This window comes from Polypterus senegalus, chromosome 8 (genome assembly GCF_016835505.1).
Source record: "Polypterus senegalus isolate Bchr_013 chromosome 8, ASM1683550v1, whole genome shotgun sequence".
NCBI classification, from domain to species: domain Eukaryota; kingdom Metazoa; phylum Chordata; class Cladistia; order Polypteriformes; family Polypteridae; genus Polypterus; species Polypterus senegalus.
The window spans coordinates 151,870,425-151,890,076 of NC_053161.1; the positions used below are offsets into that span (position 1 = coordinate 151,870,425).

At 38.9% G+C, this 19,652-nt stretch overlaps 1 protein-coding gene across 1 annotated transcript in view; it reads right to left on the bottom strand.

Moving 5' to 3' along the window:
• The window catches only part of LOC120534395 (gastrula zinc finger protein XlCGF52.1-like), a 38,941-nt gene extending 36,144 nt beyond the window's left edge, over nucleotides 1-2,797 (bottom strand). The window contains exon 1 of the mRNA XM_039761946.1: nucleotides 2,714-2,797. The gene's annotated coding sequence lies outside the window, so the exon portion shown is untranslated. The remainder of the gene's footprint in view (nucleotides 1-2,713) is intronic.
• Between the last annotated feature and the right edge of the window lie 16,855 nt (nucleotides 2,798-19,652).

A 19,652-nucleotide genomic window follows, 5' to 3' on the forward strand; every position in this document is an offset into this window, starting at 1 on the left:
AAATTAAATTAAAGAGAAACACATTTGGCACATCAAAAAATAAATGAGTGGTTTCACATTTTGATTTTTAATAAATTAGCAAATTACTTTTGTCATTTTGGGCTATTCAGATTGATGGAAAAAAATGGCAAATATATCCGTTTTAAATTAAATCTATTAAACAATGAAGTGTACAGAAAGTAAAGTGGTCTGAATACTGTGCAAACTCAGAGCACAGTGAGTAACAACATCAGAAGCGTAATATAAAACACTGAAAGTGAGAACATCAGACACTTAATAGAAAGCTATGGGGAGAAGCAGTGGTGTATTTAGGAGCGGGTGGAGAGGGTGGTCCGCCCGGGCGGCACATTTTTGGGGGCGGCTTTATTGGCCAAATTGCTCAGTACAACTTGTGTGTAAGCAGCAAGATTCGAAAAAGATATCACTCGCGAATGAAAAAAAAGTAGAATTCTCTGATTTGTATCCAGAAATGCTTCAAAAATAATTTTCAGACTGTCCTTCTGGGACGGCATCACACACAGCAGTTGACATTTATGAGACAATAACAAACATAAACATTACACCGATAATTTCTAGTTATAAATTTTACAATTTATAATTTTGTTATCCATCCAAATTTGTTCTTGCTTTGCGCAGAAAACATCCCCACCTATCACTTGTACACTGCACTGGTTCTGGTTTTCGCAGCGTAATGAAATTAAACTAATAATTAGAATAAGAGCTTATCAGTGCGTCTATACTATATTCTTGTCTAATTGAAGCTTATAAATAAGTATATGTGAAAACGTATTGATGTTTCCCTATTAATAGATACATATATGCACATTTTATCTTAATTTTTCTCTATACGTCATTAAAATTTTCTATTTAAATTGGTTAACATATTCAAATATGATGAGGGCGGCAAATTGAAGCACCGCCCCGAGAGGCACGGACTCTATAGCCACGCCACTGTGGAGAAGTAAACTCCAATACTCAATGTAAGGATACTCGGAGGGCCAAGGACTTAAACAGGCTTCATCTACTAGATGCATATTTCCTACTCCATTGATACTGGATGGGTACAATTGTGTGGAAAGTAACAAGCAGCACGAGTAACATTTGCATATAATTAAAATACATATAACACTGGAGTTCCACAACTGTCTACTGGATTTATAGTCTTCTAATCCACTGCTAAAGGTTTGCTAAAACTCTGCGTAGATGATGCAGTAACGAGCAGCACTAACGAGATATGCAATTGAAGTTCCGGAGCGGCCCCGAGCGCCGGCCTCTTTAGTGATGTCCTTCATAAAGATACTCTGCTCTTACCTCCTGTACAGTTTTCTAATTAACTCATTTGTTAAAGAGGAACATTACTTCGGGTTAACCATTGCAAAAGCCGGCACTTTTAACATAAACAAACATTTTCTTTAACAAAAAGTACTTGTGTGGCTTGAAATGAAAAGTTCCATTTTAATTTACTTAGGGTTGACATGGAAACCTCATCCTATACAGTCAGACTGTGCGCTTGATGAACACACGTATCAGTAGCGGAGCTGACGAGGTCTGCAGCTCCAAGATGGAGGTTCTGCTAACGTGCCTGTCAGAATCGAATGTGTGTGGATGAAAATGACCTCCTAGCCGCAGCCTGGTAACGTCACGACCCCCTGAATATCATTCAAATGCCGCGGCATTTCTACATTTTTAGGATTATTCCAGCTCGAATATTTGCTATCGACAGTGCGTTCAACCTAACATTGTGGTAATTCGACGTGATACTCCGATAGATTTTGATCCTGCAAACTGTACGGAATAATGCTATAAAATGGATAGAAAGGAAACAGAGTGAGAAATGCAAGCTTCGTTGTAAATCTGGGGTAACACACGCAAGATCATCTCGATGTTATAGCGATCCACTCGAATGTCCAGATTAAATACGAGAAGCACAAAAAGCAAGTCGGCGGGGCTACTGCACAAGCGGATACCGCAAATGTATTTCTCAATGTGTTTTAGAGAAAGCCACACAAAGTCTTTACAAGCAATAAAATCATAGGGGCGAAAGCCTTCACATCGAAGTTCAATTTGATTTAGTAGGGAAGCATTAAGCACAGCACAGATAGCGGAGCTGCTTTCCACCTGAATCTCAAATCAGTCATCAGCTGCTCCAAACATCTGACTCTCCCGTCTATTTTACTGGCTATAACATTTTGGTTATATTTTAATACATTAACATTTTTTATAATGTAGTATTTGATAATATTTAAAGCGATAACGTCTTGCCCGTGCGTTGTGGCACTTCACAGGAAACTTGTCATCCCCTCACTTCTGAATATTGATTTGTCCAGGCGGATGAAAACTTCTCACGACTTTTCCAACGAGTCCCCCTAAGGCACAGCTTCATTCTCTCATTTGCCGTATACTTTGTAAGATGGGGATGTGCGTCGTAGGTCACGATACTATAAAGTAATAATTACCAATCAATCGGAATAATAACAGCTCCTATAAAAGCTGTAGTCAGACATATTCGTATCAATGACTCCACGACACTAATGACATGTGCTGCTAGTCTCGAACACATTCGTCACATCGGACAATGCCGGGGAAATGGTCAACACGTCCTGAGCTCAGGGGCTACAGTCTGTTCATTTAAAGGCGATACTCTCAGTCACAATTGCTATTTTCACTTCGTTCCCGCTCGCTCTCGTTTATCAAGTAAAAGAACTGTACATACCTTTTCTTTTCGTGGGCTCTGCTTCTTTCTTCTGATTTCACGCAGTAAGCTCACTTGTAACACAGTCCATTCCCTATTTCGAAGATAGTTTACTAATACTTCCTTATCTTCAGTTTTTAATAGCAGTTTTTACAGTCTGTGGCACATTACTGCCATCTACTGTACTGGGGGATGTTCAGTGTTATTATACTTATAATCAGACCTGTTCTTTTTGAAAAATATAAGTTCTGTGCTTTGTTACATGCATTACTAGCAGCGAATATTCGTGAGACAATCAGGGCCGGATTAAGATGAAATTGGGCCTGATGCTGCAGCGCAAAAAAGGCCTATTTTTTCTCGCCATTGGTGCTTGTGCATTCGAAACTCACCATACATGCACACTCAGACCGACCAAGGAGCCTTAATTGCTTGTGATGCAACCAGCCAGCCTTTATTGAACATAAATAATAATAACGACGTAGTATCGTAACAACTCGAGATTAACATCAAAATATGTAACACTAGCAAAATACCCGCGCATCGCAGCGGACAAGTAGTGTGTTAAAGAAGTAATGAAAAAGAAAAGGAAACATTTTGAAAATAAAGTAACATGATTGTCAATGTAATTGTTTTGTCACTGTTATGAGTGTTGCTGTCATATATATATACACACACACACACACACACACAAACATATATATACATATGTACATATATGCATATACACACACATATATATATACACATACATATATATACACACACATACATCCACATATACATACATATATACATGTATATACATATCTACACACATACATACACACACACAAACATACTGTACATACACATATACACTCACCTAAAGGATTATTAGGAACACCATACTAATACGGTGTTTGACCCCCTTTCGCCTTCAGAACTGCCTTAATTCTACGTGGCATTGATTCAACAAGGTGCTGAAAGCATTCTTTAGAAATGTTGGCCCATATTGATAGGATAGCATCTTGCAGTTGATGGAGATTTGTGGGATGCACATCCAGGGCACGAAGTTCCCGTTCCACCACATCCCAAAGATGCTCTATTGGGTTGAGATCTGGTGACTGTGGGGGCCATTTTAGTACAGTGAACTCATTGTCATGTTCAAGAAACCAATTTGAAATGATTCGAGCTTTGTGACATGGTGCATTATCCTGCTGGAAGTAGCCATCAGAGGATGGGTAAATGGTGGTCATGAAGGGATGGACATGGTCAGAAACAATGCTCAGGTAGCCCGTGGCATTTAAACGATGCCCAATTGGCACTAAGGGGCCTAAAGTGTGCCAAGAAAACATCCCCACACCATTACACCACCACCACCAGCCTGCACAGTGGTAACAAGGCATGATGGATCCATGTTCTCATTCTGTTTACGCCAAATTCTGGCTCTACCATTTGAATGTCTCAACAGAAATCGAGACTCATCAGACCAGGCAACATTTTTCCAGTCTTCAACTGTCCAATTTTGGTGAGCTTGTGCAAATTGTAGCCTCTCTTTCCTATTTGTAATGGAGATGAGTGGTACCCGTGGGTCTTCTTCTGTTGTAGCCCATCCGCCTCAAGGTTGTGGCTTCACAAATGCTTTGCTGCATACCTCGGTTGTAACGAGTGGTTATTTCAGTCAAAGTTGCTCTTCTATCAGCTTGAATCAGTCGCCCATTCTCCTCTGACCTCTAGCATCAACAAGGCATTTTCGCCCACAGGACTGCTGCATACTGATGTTTTTCCCTTGTCACACCATTCTTTGTAAACCCTAGAAATGGTTGTGTGTGAAAATCCCAGTAACTGAGCAGATTGTGAAATACTCAGACCGGCCCGTCTGGCACCAACAACCATGCCACGCTCAAAATTGCTTAAATCACCTTTCTTTCCCATTCTGACATTCAGTTTGGAGTTCAGGAGATGTCTTGACCAGGACCACACCCCTAAATGCATTGAAGCAACTGCCATGTGATTGGTTGATTAGATAATTGCATTAATGAGAAATCGAACAGGTGTTCCTAATAATCCTTTAGGTGAGTATACATATATATATATACACATACATCCACATATATACACACATATATATATATATATATATATATATATATATATATATATATATATATATATATATATATATATATATATATATATATGTGGTCCCCGGCCGGGCTCCGCCCAGGAAGACCAGAGGAGGGCTTGTGCCTCCTGCAGACCAAGAGGGGGCTTTCGTCCTGGTTATACTGGAGGCCTCGGGTAGAGGGCTTGGAAGCCCAGCCCTGTAGGGACCCGTGGCCACCGCCAGGCGGCACCCCAGTACCTGATCATCCCAGGATCCTGGTGTGGCGGAAGTGCCGGGGGGAAGACGACAGGGGACACCCGGACGGCTTCAGGGTGAGCAGCCGGCACTTCCGCCACACTGGGGTGTGTCTAGGACTGATTGCCAGGAAGCAGCTGGAGCCCATCCGGGTTAACATAAAAGGGTCCGCCTCCCTCCAGTCATTGACAAGAGTCGGGTGGAAGAGTGGCAACGTCTGGAGGAGGAAGGAGGCGGTGGGAAGAAAAGAGAGAGAGAAAGAGAGAGAGAGAAAAGGAAAAGGAGAAAAGAGAAGGCATTGGATTGGCCTGGACTGAGAGGGGGGTTGGTGAGCAGAGTTGTACACAATAATGGAAAATAAACCAGTGATTGTGGGTGACATGAACATGTCTGCCTGTCTGTGTCCGGGGCGAGGTTCACAATATATATATATATTATACATATGTACATATATTCACACATACATATACACACACACGTATATATATATATATATATATATATATATATATATATATATATATATATCCATATCCTTTGGGGGGCAAGCAGCTGTTGATGGGCGTGCTAGAATCCATCGAGGAAGAAAATGAAAAACATTATTTGTACAAAATCTTAATTTATCTATCCATTCCTAAATAATTAAATGGGCAGGCTATTTCGTATCAGTGCAATACGCTGCTTGTTAAAACAGATGACTTCCGCTCTTACGTGCACGTAGTGCTGCGTAGGCATTATGAACTATCGTATCTGTTCAAGTTCTATTTAAATTTTAAATATAAGTAATTTTTATTTAGTCGACAGAAATATCTTTGGTAGGAATGCAAGTTAAATTTAGTCATCATTTCATAAATGTTTCTTCACCATAGAAATGTAAAGACTAAACTCAACTTACATTCCTACCCAAGACACTTCTGTCGACTAAATAGAACCTACTTATATCCAAATAGAACTTGAAAAGATACATTTTTTCAAATCTGAGTCTGCATTTTAGATTGACTTAACGCGCACTACATCGAGCCCCGTGCTATTGTGCTCTGGCCTGCCTGCCTCAATAAGTCACCGTCGCTTCGCTCTTACTTTTTTACTGTTCATTTAATCATGGGCCTCTCTACAGTTTTGTTTATTTTCGGGTTGTAATGTTCATTAAATTTATGTATCATCTGGTCCATTGGCGGACCGTGCATCTCATACCTAGGCCTTCAGTTCTGCTTCGTCTGAATCAACCCGCCCCTCTAAAACTAATTTCTGGTTATAAAAACCATCTTAATATGCAGAAATACAGTATAAAGAGCCACTGCATCGCAGATAACTCCTATAGCCACAATAAATGCCTTTATTGAATAGACAAACCAGGGGTGAATAAATTCCTTTCTACTGCAGCCATAGCCGCGACACACATAAAAAACATCAATAACAACTCATAAACTTGCAATATTATTTAGGAAAATCTCAACATTTTACTCACCAAAAATTCGGATTATTTGTAAACAAAATCCATCCTCCTCTCTTTCCTCAAAAACAGTTCAATCACTCTGTCGTACGGATTATCCGTGCGCCTCAGTTCCATCAGAAAGCCCCTTTCTATCGCCATTGAAGCTAATGCTGAAAGTCGAACCTGCGGCTTCTATCCAATCAATGGGTCTAAATACGGTGACGTCGCCATACGCCTGCTAGAGGGCCCTACTGACACCAACTCAAAATCTGATTGGTTTGAAGCAACAGGTTAATCGACATTTATTCTGTGTTAGAGTGCCTGCACAACTGATTGTGAAGGCCTCTCTGCCTGGAAACAAATGATGGCTGAAATGTGATTGGTTAAATGCTTTAATACGAAAATACATGACTGGAAGCAGCACAACCATCGGAAAAGCTATGAAAGGAAGTGGACAGACTATTTGGAATTATTTAATAAGTATTCATGGACAAAATATAATTAACATCAGTTTGTGATTCAGATATTTTTACTTATTAATATGCTAAGCACAGTCCTTTACCCGCGAATATTTACCTTATATGGGCAGGCACTCAATTACGTGGGAGGCATGACGATGCGAGATGCAACTCCGCCTCCCACGGCCAGGGAGCTGCAGTCTATTACAGTATATGGACGAAAAAATAGGTTCCAGTTATGGCCATCACGTGTAGAATTTCAAAATGAAACCTGCCCAACTTTTGTAAGTAAGCTGTAAGGAATAAGCCTGCCCAATTTCAGCCTTCTACATACACGGGAAGTTGGAGAATTAGTGATGAGTGAGTGAGTCAGTCAGTGAGGGCTTTGCCTTTTATTAGTATAGATCAACATTTGTAGAAGGACAAATTTTTATATTAGTATGAGAAGATAGCAAATTAACATAAGGAGCCATAAAAAGTAATTAAAAGCTTCTAAAACATTAGATTAAGCATAAAATAGAATGTTAAGCAAATAATATAGGTCAAGCAAATAGTTAACTAAAAAATCAGTTATATTGCATTATTTTTTAGGCTTACAGTAAAATTTAAAACCAGCTTTGGACAGGATAAGAGTTTGAGAACACCTGTGATTCAAGGCTAGGAAGCGACAACACAGAGAAGACAACTCTGAAACGCTCGTATCGAAAAAGCAGCTGGGTTGATGAATCAGCAGAAAGGCAACAAAAGGCTTTTGCTGTAAGCAGGGTCACACTGACATAATGCATGAAGAGAAAATCTTAGTAAATGCAGGCATTAGCAAAAATATTAGGAGAATATATTAGCAATTAACTTTAGTGTAGAAATTAAGACAAATCAAGCATGCCAAGCAATGATTAAATGAAAGCACATACCATATTTCTTTTTTATTAAAAGCTTAAGCTTCAGGTCACTATTATAAAAAGTTTGGAAGGTTTAAGAAAGAAAATGATGAGAGGAAACCCATATATGGAATTGAAGCCTTGGCCAGTTAGAGAAAATGGGAACAGCATAGAAAAATAACAAATTCCACGAGGGGGCCAGTGATAGGAAAAATAAGGACATAATAAGGGTTCCCATGGAAACTCAAGGTTCGGCCGGACAGGAGTGGAAGGGAGTCAGAAAAGATCGTAAATGACATAAGAAAAGCCCAAAGATGGTAAGAGGAAGCCATCCACCCAGTCTTAGACCAATCAAAATAAGCCAAACAGACACCAAGAGGAATAATGGACAGTAAAACCAGGTGCAGAATGAGTTAATCGAAAGAGGCCAAAATGATAAGAAATTGTTATAAAAACTTCAATTGCTGTAATGTTCGGGGCTCGATCTCATTCGGCCGAATTGGGTTGAGTCCGTGTTGTTGATTTATTGCAATAAAGCCTTAAAACTCTGTCTGTCTATCTCGAGTCCTAATAGCCTTCATTTTTAGGTAAAAAGCCTTCTGATGATGAATTTTTCGCCACAACACATTCAATAGCAATTGTCTGAAAGTGCACTTAATGCAGAAAACCTAACAATGAAATACAGAAAATTTCACACTTCTTTTACGAAACAGAGTAAGAAAAAATGAAATTGCAGAGATATTGGGTCAAAGTTACTCAGTTCAGGCTCTTGAGGGTAAAAATTTGTCCACGAAGCCGCGGGCTGGCTTTTAGTTTTACCTTTACAGATAACCATTTAAATAGCCATCGATCTTTACTGTACAACTAACTTTCAAGGTGAAAAATTTACTATGTTGCACTTACCAAACAATAAGAAAGTGGCAAGAATCCCCAAGATATTGCAAAAAATGCAGCTATTACTAAGTAAACTATTTAACGTAAAATTGATAGCATTAACTTGAAATCTTTGGTTAACAATAAACACAACGTTATAGTTACGTCACAGCGCAAAGAACAATAGTAACTGTATAATAAGTAACGCTGTGTTTAGGCGTCCAAAGGTCGGACTCCAAATTTCATTCTAAGAATTATTTTAAGATTAATATAGCAAAGGAAAACTGTTCAGCTTCCAGAAAATTTTCGTCTGTTTTCATCTGGGCCTATTTCGGGAATGGGCCTAATGCTGCAGCATCAATAGCACCCACCCACAGGCTGGAGCTTGATTGCAGTGTTTGCAGGTTGGATCTTGCCCTGGAAACATTTTGGACAATTTTAAATGAGATAGATGTGCCTGATAAAATATTTTAAGTTGAATAGTTGAATGCTTTGCACATATGGAGCTCGAGTGAATTTTCTGCTTGGCTGCCTTCTACTCCTTTTCTGAAATGTTGAGTGAGAGATCCTGATTCCACTGAAAGGAAGGGACTTTAAAATGCCTTTATGTATTACAGAAATGATGTCTGGGTCTTCAAAACTGATCAATGTATCTTCTGGAATAGAAGTAGGTGGGAGGTGAGGACAATTGGGCAGATTTTATTTAGCAAAGTTTCTAATTTGGACATAATGGAAAAATTGTGTTGATGGGAGATTGAATTTGGAGTGTAATTGTTCATAGGATGCAAAAACATTATTTATATACATACTGTATCTCTAAATGATTTAATCCCCTACATTTTCCAAACATTAAATACTGCATATGTTTGAGATGATAGAAAAAGGTTGTTATTATGTAGAGGTGCCACAGATAAAAGCTTCTCTAACTTGAAGTTCTTCTTACATTGGTTTCATATTCTGAGTGAGTGAAGGTACAAAGCAAGTAATATAAAGAAGTACTGCAGGATTTAATTTCTATTGCAGACCAAGCTTGTGTATGTTCATCTATTTGTGTTAATGTTCTGGTTTTTATAGATTGTATGTTTGCCACCCAGTAATAAAATTGAACATTAGGTAGAGCCGTGACACCTTCTGATTTAAGCCGTTGTAGGGTCACCTTTTAGATGTGTGGATTTTTCAAATTCAATGTGAGAGAGGCCTTCAGTTGCTTAGAAGTTTCCCTGCAGTCCTTTGTGACCTCTCCGACTATTACACGCCTTGCTCTTGGAGTGATCTTTGTTGGTCGACCACTCCTGGGGAGGGTAACAGTGGTCTTGAATTTCCTCCATTTGTACACAATCTGTCTGACTGTGGATTGGTGGAGTCCAAACTCTTTAGAGATGGTTTTGTAACCTTTTCCAGCCTGATGAGCATCAACAACATCTCTTTTATGAGGTCTTCAGAAATCTCCTTTGTTTGTACCATGATACACTTCCACAAACATGTGTTGTGAAGAGCAGACTTTGATAGATCCTGTTCTTTAAATAACACAGGGTGCCCACTCACACCTGATTGTTATCCCATTGATTGAAAACACCTGACTCGAATTTCACCTTCAAACTAACAGCTAATCCTAGAGGTTCACATACTTTTGCCACACACAAATATGTAATAGTCGATCATTTTCCTCAATAAATAAATGACCAAGTATAATATTTTTGTCTCATTTGTTTAATTGGTTTCTCTTTATCTACTTTTAGGACTTGAGTGAAAATCTGATGATGTTTTATGTTATATTTATGCAGAAATCTAGAAAATTCTAAAGGATTCACCAACTTTCAAGCACAACTGTAGGACAAAAGGTTAGGGAGGATATACTTCCTGCCAAAGTAAGATAGAGGGTAGACCATCTATGCATGTGTTGTTTAACTTTGTCCATGCAAACAAAAAAAATGTGTTGATAAAGAGCTTTATATTTACTTGTGATGTTAACCCATAGGTATTTAAATTGATCTGCAATGATGAAATGGAAACAGCACACGTTTTTTCAAACTAATTCTGAGTCCAGATATCTTTTGAAATTCTGCTAGAACAGTTAGGGCTGCAGGTGTTGTGGAGAAATCTTCCGAAAAAACAAGCAGAGTCTTCAGAAAGGTAGTCAGAATTTAAGACTTTATTGCACAGCATAGAAAACAATTGCAGAGCACATAAAGCCTGTCTCAGTTCATGAAGTGAGCCCCGAGTGTCCTGAGAGCCCCAAATATATTACAATTCTTATCATAAAATGCCCCCCTTCCAGACTTGTTTCCCAACATCTACTGTATAGAGTTTCCCATGATGTTTTCTCCACTCAGCACCTTAAACCCATAACAATCACCTGGTCTTCCAGACTTTCTCATAATAATATTCTTGCCCCAGAAGACATCCCCATAATAGTCTTCTTCCTGATAAACCTTCTCATAACAATATTTTTGCTGGCAGGACATATTTGCCACCCGGAGGTGAGCATCACCTGATTACCCCTCCCTTCATTCTCACAGTCTAATCCTGAGCTGTTAAAATTGATGGCCTTTCAGTTGTTAATCGATTCTTAACAATTAAGTTGGGATCAGAAGGACCCATATATGAAAACTGGACTGCCTAATTATTAATTCAATAAATGCTTACTTGTTGCACTAGCATCCTGCAAGGCTAAGGCTAACATAATAGGTGACTGTGCCAGTGAACGGCAGCGCACAGCTTCACTGATAACAGCCAAGCTGCAGGCAGCCTTGACATGGCCTTAATGCTTGAGACAAAGAAGGAAAAAGACAAGCCTTTAGCAATTGCTTCTTTAAGCTAACTAATATGTGCTACTGTATCTTTTTCATAATACATTGTATTTTAATTTTATTGCCTAAGGTATAGATGAGCCCTAATACTTCTAAATGTAATTTAACTGTTTATATATTTATAATGCTAGCTTGAGAGCTTGTCTTTTACTCACACAGGCAAAGGCCCTGAATGCAGTTTGTTTGATCTTCTGTCAGTAAGAAGCTCGGCATCTGCATTTCTCAAAACAATGTTTGCCTGCTTGCTTCCTCTGAGCGCATGATGACCTTGTTTCACAACTTGGCTCACAGAAACTCAAAACAAAGCAAGTAAGAAGGACAGGTGGGCAAGAGGCCTCTCTAAAAAAACTAATGGTGTCCTTTTAAATTTGTTTCAGGCTTAGACTTTTCATAGCTAAGAGCACTAAAACTAATAATGCAGAGCACTGATGCTTGATCAAAATTCTCAACACAGGCACAGAGTTTTGTGGATCTGATATATATAGTACCATATCATCTGCATATAGTGATATTTTCTGTTCAAGTCCTTCTCTGAAAATCCCCTTTATCTCTGATGCATTTTGAAATTGAACAGCCAATGGCAATTTACAAATAGCAGTGGTGACGGGGGCAGCCTTGTCTAGTACTGCATTCTAGTTTGAAGTAGTCTGAAATAATATTGTTAATACAAACTGAAGCTTCTGGACTGGTATACAGTAGTTTGATCCATACACACATGTTCGGGCCAAACCCAAATTTATGCAATGTGGTGAATAGGTAAACCCAAAGATAACATGATCTCCAGAGTGTTAGACTATATGGGTGAATATATTACATTAAACAGGCGTTGAAGACTAGAAGCCAAATGTCTACCTTTAATAAATCCAGATTGGTCTTATGATTTTACTGAAGGGAGCTTTTCTCAATCTTTCTAACTAGGACTTTGGAGAGTATCTTAAAAGCATTATTCAGAAGTGAGGTTGGTCTGTATGATGCACATTGTAATAATTCCTTATTTTTCTTCGGAAAAACAGTAATTAATGTGGAAGGAAGAATTGTTTTGTCTGTGGCTTCTATAAATGTTGGTAATAAAAGGGGAGCTATCTTAAATGCATATTTTTATCAAATTCAGCAGGGTAGCCTTCAGGACCTGGGGCCTCATGTATAAACGGTGCGTACGCACAGAAACGTTGCGTAAGAACTTTTCCACGTTCAAATCGCGATGTATAAAACCTACACTTGGCGTAAAGCCACGCACTTTTCCACGGTACCTCATGCCTTGTCGTACGCAAGTTCTTCGCTCGGTTTTGCAAACTGGCGGCACCCAGCGTCAAAGCAATGGTACTGTTCTTGTGTGGTTACACCTTATTTTCCTGACGCGGCTTTATAAATACACAGAAACTAGCCGCATATTGTTTATTAGTGTAATGCATCTGATTGTAATTAACTTGTAACAATATAATGGTAGCGGGAACAGCCATAGTATTCCAAATACCATAACTGCTTTAGCATTGTTACTCTCACTTCTTCTTCTTCTTCTTCTTTCAGCTCCTCCCGTTAGGAGTTGCCACAGCGGATCATCTTTTTCCATATTTCTCTCACTGCACCACTCAGAGTATTTATATCACTGTATCTGAGTGTGAATCACAGTAGCAGCTGATTGGAAAGAGAATTATTGATATACAGCTTCAAGGACACGCTGTCTCAGCCACTGCAAAATGTTTTAAAGCCTTTCCTGTACGGACCTCGCGGTTCAGAAACAGAAACGATATCATTTATAAGGTGAAATTCAGCAAAATATGTTTATTAAATTATACAGATAAAACTTTAACTTCATTTAAATAATCTATATTCTTCACTGGGAGTGTCGTATGATAGAATAATTAAACATGTACTACGAAGATATTTCAATGTTCTTTAAACGTTTTGAAGAATCGGCGCTAAGCTTACAGATGGCTTAACTTCTATTACAGAGCTGATTGTGTGGCGATCGGTTACTTGGGGAAAGAAAAGCACTGACTGCAGTGACGGCTACGCCAATATATATTGAATATAAAACAGAAAGAGAAAATAACAACACAGCTAAAAACACAGCGACAAATTTCGGCAAAAGTTAAATGCTTGTGTCATGAGCAAGTGGCGCCTATCCAGTTTCTTCAACGGACATAGCCATCCACTGCGCATAAGCTACCTTACTGACGGGCGGGCGGGCGAAGGAACCACCGATTCTTCCTCTGCCCAGTGCCACCACAAGCCTAGAGCCGCCCCGGAGTACTGCTGCAATCAATTATTTCATCGAAGTGAAACACATGTTTAATAACGTGCTTTAACTCCTATCATCATGAAAATTATATCACGTATACATCTCAGTAATTTAGTTTTTTTAGAGAACTGTAATATCACGAATGTAATGGACTCTGTGTCCAGTTGGAGGAAGAGAGCCAGTTTAAAAAGCAAGTAGTGATTCACACACATAGGCACATAGAAGATCAAATACAAAACAAAGCATTTAACGTGCTACTTTAATTACGATGTGATTTGAGAAACTGGTTAATTAAACGATTTTAAGATGAAGTTTATGATGTTCTACTGTACTTCAATGACAAAATAAACTACGTGATTAAAGTGGAAATGTCGAGATTGAAGTTGACATTTCGTGCTTTTTTCCCCACCATGTGCCTTTTTTCTCTGTACCCTAATAAGCTTTCATATGACACTCAGACAGTGGGCTACAACTCGGCTTTTCACGGCGACTTTGATATGTGACTTCTTTTTTATTTCCGGCACTGTGCGATTTGTGAATGTGAGCTTTCAAGTTTCTCCAACACGCTATGCCACTCGATCAACTTCCTTTTGTTGATTATACCACGGTTTATTTGAACAAATAGAATGTTTTTCCTTTGCCTCCACTTGGTATTCGCTGAAATTCTTATATTCCCACCCTCCCCCCGTGTGCTTTTCCTATTGTCTTTTCACAGAAGGCTGCGCTTAACGGCGATTTATATTGATTTGCATATTCAAATAGGCGTAATTCTGGGAGGATTTGGGGCGTTACATAATGCTCGTGCACGAGCGTTAGTTTTCACGCTGGTCGGGATTTATGTAGCGGAAGAACGTGGAAGTTGGAGTACGCACAGATTCCTGCATCTGGATTTTTCTGTGCGTAAGCACATTTCGGCTTTTGTGCTTACGCCATGTTATAGTGCGAGTTCTACGCACGGCGTTATACATGAGGCCCCTGGTGATTTGCCACTCTGAAGTGAGTTTAAAGCGTTTAGTAATTCCTGACAGTGTCACAGGTTTATCTAATTCCTCTGCACTTAGAGTATCTTGTGTTCTTTAGCCTGACGTAATAATAGATATTTTAGTATCTAAATGTGTGCATTATATTTTTATGACCAATCATTTTATCTCTGTCTGTGTTGGTGATTACTGATATTGCATTGCAAACTTCTTGCTTGGGGATTTGTTGAGCTAATATCTTATTAGCCTTCTGTCTATGTTCATCATAATGATGTCGTGATTGAAAAAAATTAGTTGTTCAGTTTCTTTTGTTGTCAAGATTGAAAAGCCTGTCTTTTCCTATAAAGTGCCTCATTTGCTGACCTGGCATGTTTTTGATCTATTCTGGTAATTTCACTGATTAGCTCTGAGGCCTTCTTGGTTTCCAATTTATTTTTGTGGGAAAGATAAGAGATAATCTGTCCACTTAAAAATGTCTTCAGAGTTTTCCAGAGTATTCCTGCAGAAAACTCAGAGGATGTATTTGTCTCTAAAAAAATCAATTTGCTTGGATATAAATTCTGTACAGTTCTCATCAGCTAATGACAGGGGGTTAAGACGCCAGTTGCGAGATGAATATGTGGGACATAGCGATATGAGCTCCATGATGACAGGGACATGGTTGGAGATAACAATAGCATCATATTTGCTAGATTTGATCATGGGCAAGAAATTGTTATCTATAAAGAAATAGTCAATTCTTGAGTAACAATGATGTACTGATGAAGGAATATGCTCTTAAGTATGGATTTAAAAATCTCCATGGGTCTGATAAGTTATGATCATTTAAAAACTGTGTGATTATTTTGGCAGTGTTAGATGTTATCACCCCTGTAGCTGAAGACCTATCCAGGTCTGGATTTAAAACACAATTAAAGTCTCTGACCATTATGTATTTGTGAGTGGTCAAGTTAGGAATGGATGCAAATATGTTTTGGATGAAGTCCGTATCATCCACATTGGGAGCATAGATATTTATCAAAATCACTTTACAATTAAATAAATTATGCATAACCATCACATAACGCCCTTCAGGATCTGATACTACAAATTAAATTGACACTTTTGACTTTACAACTCACAAAGTTTACTCTTTGGTCATAGACACATTGCTTCTGAACTATGAAGCCTGTTTTTCTTGTGGCACTTACAATTGTAGGGATGAAAAGGATAGATCAGAAATAGTTTGCTCTCTTTCTCTTTTGCCTCCTCAAGTCAGGCTAGGCCACACTTTACAAAGTCCCAGTCCTATGACATGCCTAGAGACAGAGCATGTCCAGAACAAAACAAGCCCCCAAGCAGCACTGTAGAAGAAATAGAGAGTAGAGATATCTGTTGGCAATACAGTCCAAATACTATAAGCCTAGAATATGATCTTGAACAGGCTCGAAAGAATAAACCCAGGGTATAATGTTAAACATTAACTATGGAGATATAGATAATGTATGATAGTACAACCGTACGATCCTAATACAATAAACCAAAAGTGTGAGGTTTTTCCATTTGGAAAAAAACATTATATATAAAGTCAAAACTTGTTTCTGAATATATAAAGTCAAAACTTGAATGTATGAAGTCAGCGCTGGAATATATAAAGTCAAAACTTGAATATATAAAGTCATTCCCAAATATATAAAGTCAAAACCTGAGTATATAAGGATGGCGTTGGAATATTTTGGAATATATAAAGTAAGTGCTGGATATATAAAGTCAAAACGTCAATATATAAAGTCAGCGTCGGAATATATAAAGTCAGCGCTGGCCAATCCCAGCCAACACTGGGCGCAAGGCAGGAACCAATCCTGGGCAGGGCATATGCATCATTTTCAAAACATTAACCAAACAGTGTTTTTTTAATTTATTTTTCTGAATACGTTTTTGTTAACTTATTTCAGTTCAGAGTCGTTTCAATCAATAGATTTTGACTTTCACTTTATATATTCAGGTGTGAGTTTATATACTCCGATGTTGACTTTATATAATCAGGAATGACTTTATAAATTCCGACGCTGACTTTATATATTCAAGTTTTGACTTTATATGTTCAGAAAAAAGTTTTGACTTTATATATTCCAGCGCTGACTTTGTATATTCCGACGCTGACTTTATATATTCAAGTTTTGACTTTATATATTACAGCGCTGACTTTATGTATACCGATGCTGACTTTATATATTCAAGTTTTGACTTTATATATTCTGACGCCGACTTTAGATATTCACATAATCAATGTATTTGCCTGTTTGGCACCCCATAGTATATGTGTGTGTGTATATATGTACACATGTATGTATGTATGTATGTATATATGTATGTATGTATGTATGTATGTATGTGTATATATATATATATATATATATATATATATATGCCAGCAACACTCATGATGATGACAAAACAATTACATTGTCAATCATGTTACGTTATTATTAAAATGTTTCCTTTTCTTTTTACTTCTCCGCTGCCAAGCGCGGGTATTTTGATATATATACAGTATATATATATATATAGATATGACAACAACACTCATATCAATGACAATACAATTACATTAACAATCATGTTACATTATTTTTAAAATGTTTTCTTTTTCATTACTTTTTTAACACACTTTTTTTGCGAAGCGCGGGTATTTTGATAGTATTAGAATATATCTCGCAGTAGCGCAATCGATTTGGGAAAATTTCACTTATTTTAAAAAGTCATAATGAGAAGGCACAAGTATCACAGGCCCACTACTGTATTATGATTGTGGTACGACTCTCTGATAGTTCCAACCAGGGGATTGTGTCATGGTTTTGGTTCCTACCTCCCATTTTAAATTACTTGCTCATTGGAGAGAAGGAGAGAAAAGGGCTAGTTGATTATTTGGTGAAACAACCCAAACGTCAACCAAACGAGTGGGTTTATCATGTGAACTTGCTGAAGCCGTGGAAGGAAGGGGTTCCTGATCCCTGCTCCTCTCTGCCCCGCTCATTCTTTGCTCAAGCTAACACCCTTAATTTTGGAGCAGAGTTAAATCCCAGAGAGAGACGGGAGCTTGAAACAGCTATCCTGTCAGTCCCGGAGGTAGTGAGTGAAAAGCCCAGAAGGACCTCTCTGATTGCAAACGACATAGTAACAGAGCCCGGGGTTTTCATTCGAGAGTGCCCCTATTGACTTCCCAAGGCAAAGAAAGTAGAAATGGAGCTGGAAATCAAGCATATGCTGGAACTAGGTGTGATAGAGGAAAGTTATAGTCCCTGGTCCAATCCGATCGTCTTGGTTAGTAAGCCAGATGGCAGTTGGAGGTTTTGCAATGACCTCCGTCGGCTTAATCAAGTCTCCCAAATTTGATGCTTATCTGATGCCTTGAGTGGACAACCTCCTTGAAAGACTCAGTAAGGAGAAATTTTTGACCACACTTCACATGACGTAGGGGTACTGGCAGATTCTTTATACGGACTCCGCTAAGGTCAAGACCGTGTTTAGCACCCCTAGCAGACGTTGGCAGTATCGTATCCTTCAATTCGGGCACCTGCGACTTTCTAACATCTGGCGGATAAAGTGCTCCGTTCTCATAATGCGTATAGTGCTGCCTATCTGGATGATGTATTCATCAATTCCAGCACATGGAAAGAACATGTACGGCAGGTTACTGCAGTATTGTGGACGCTAAGAGAAGCCGGCCTTCGAATTAATCCAAAGAAATGTTTCATTGGATTGAAAGAAGCTAAATATTTGGGCTACCTGGTGGGTCGGGGTACCGTAAAATCACAGTGTTCAAAGGTAGAAGCCAAATTGCAATGGCCCTGTCCACGAACCAAGCGGCAAGTCCAGGGCTTTCTCAGATTAGCTGGGCGTTACAGCCAGTTTGTACTCTGGTTTTCGGAGAAAGTGGAACCCTTGACTGATTTAACAAAGAAGAGGCCTCCTAATAATGTGGTATGGACTGATAAGGTGGATGCTGCATTTTGTGACTTAAAACAGGCCCTTAAATCAGCACCAATATTAAAAGCTCCTAATTTTTCTATTCCTTGCATTCTCCAGACGGACGCTTTGGACAAGGCCTCAGTGCCATGCTGAGCCAAAACGTTGATGGTGTTGAACACCCCATTATGTACCTGAGCCAGAAACTATTGGATCAGGAGACCAGGTATGCGGCAGTGGAAAGAGAGGCACTTGCAATTAAATGAGCAATTACGCAGTTGAAGTACTACCTAGATAATAGAAATAATAATAATAGAAAGTGGCCACGATAACCCAAGGGTTTTGTTTTCTGTAGTTAACAAACTACTCGAACCTGCATCTGGCCCAACTACCTCTTCTACTGAAGTCTGTGAGGATTTCCTCCACTTTTTCCGTAACAAAATTAAAGATCTAAATAATTCAACTAACGTAAATACATCATCTGTTTATATCTCTCCCTGTTTTCCCACTCCATCCAGCTCCTTCTCTAAGTTCTCACCAGTCACATCTGCGTTTGTTAATAACCTGCTCTGTAAGATGAGGCCGACTACTTAAATCCTGCCTTCAAGCCATAATCCCGACTGTTACAACAATAATAAACTCATCCCTTGACACTGGCTTTGTGCCGCTCACTTTTAAAATCGCTTCTGTAACCCCAATGTTAAAAAAGTCTGGTCTTGATGCTGACAATCTTAACAATTTCCGGCCTATTTCCCACTTACCTTTCCTGTCAAAAGCTCTTGAGCGTGTTGTAGCTTCCCAGCTCACCAATTACTTATCGTCTAATAATTTGATGGAACCCTTTCAGTCTGGTTTCAGGGTGCAGCACAGCTGTGAAACTGCTCTGCTACGGGTAACCAACGATCTGCTTATGGCAGCAGACTCTGGACAAACCAGCATATTAATTCTGTTAGACCTCAGTGCAGCATTTGACACTGTCAGACATGAAATTCTAC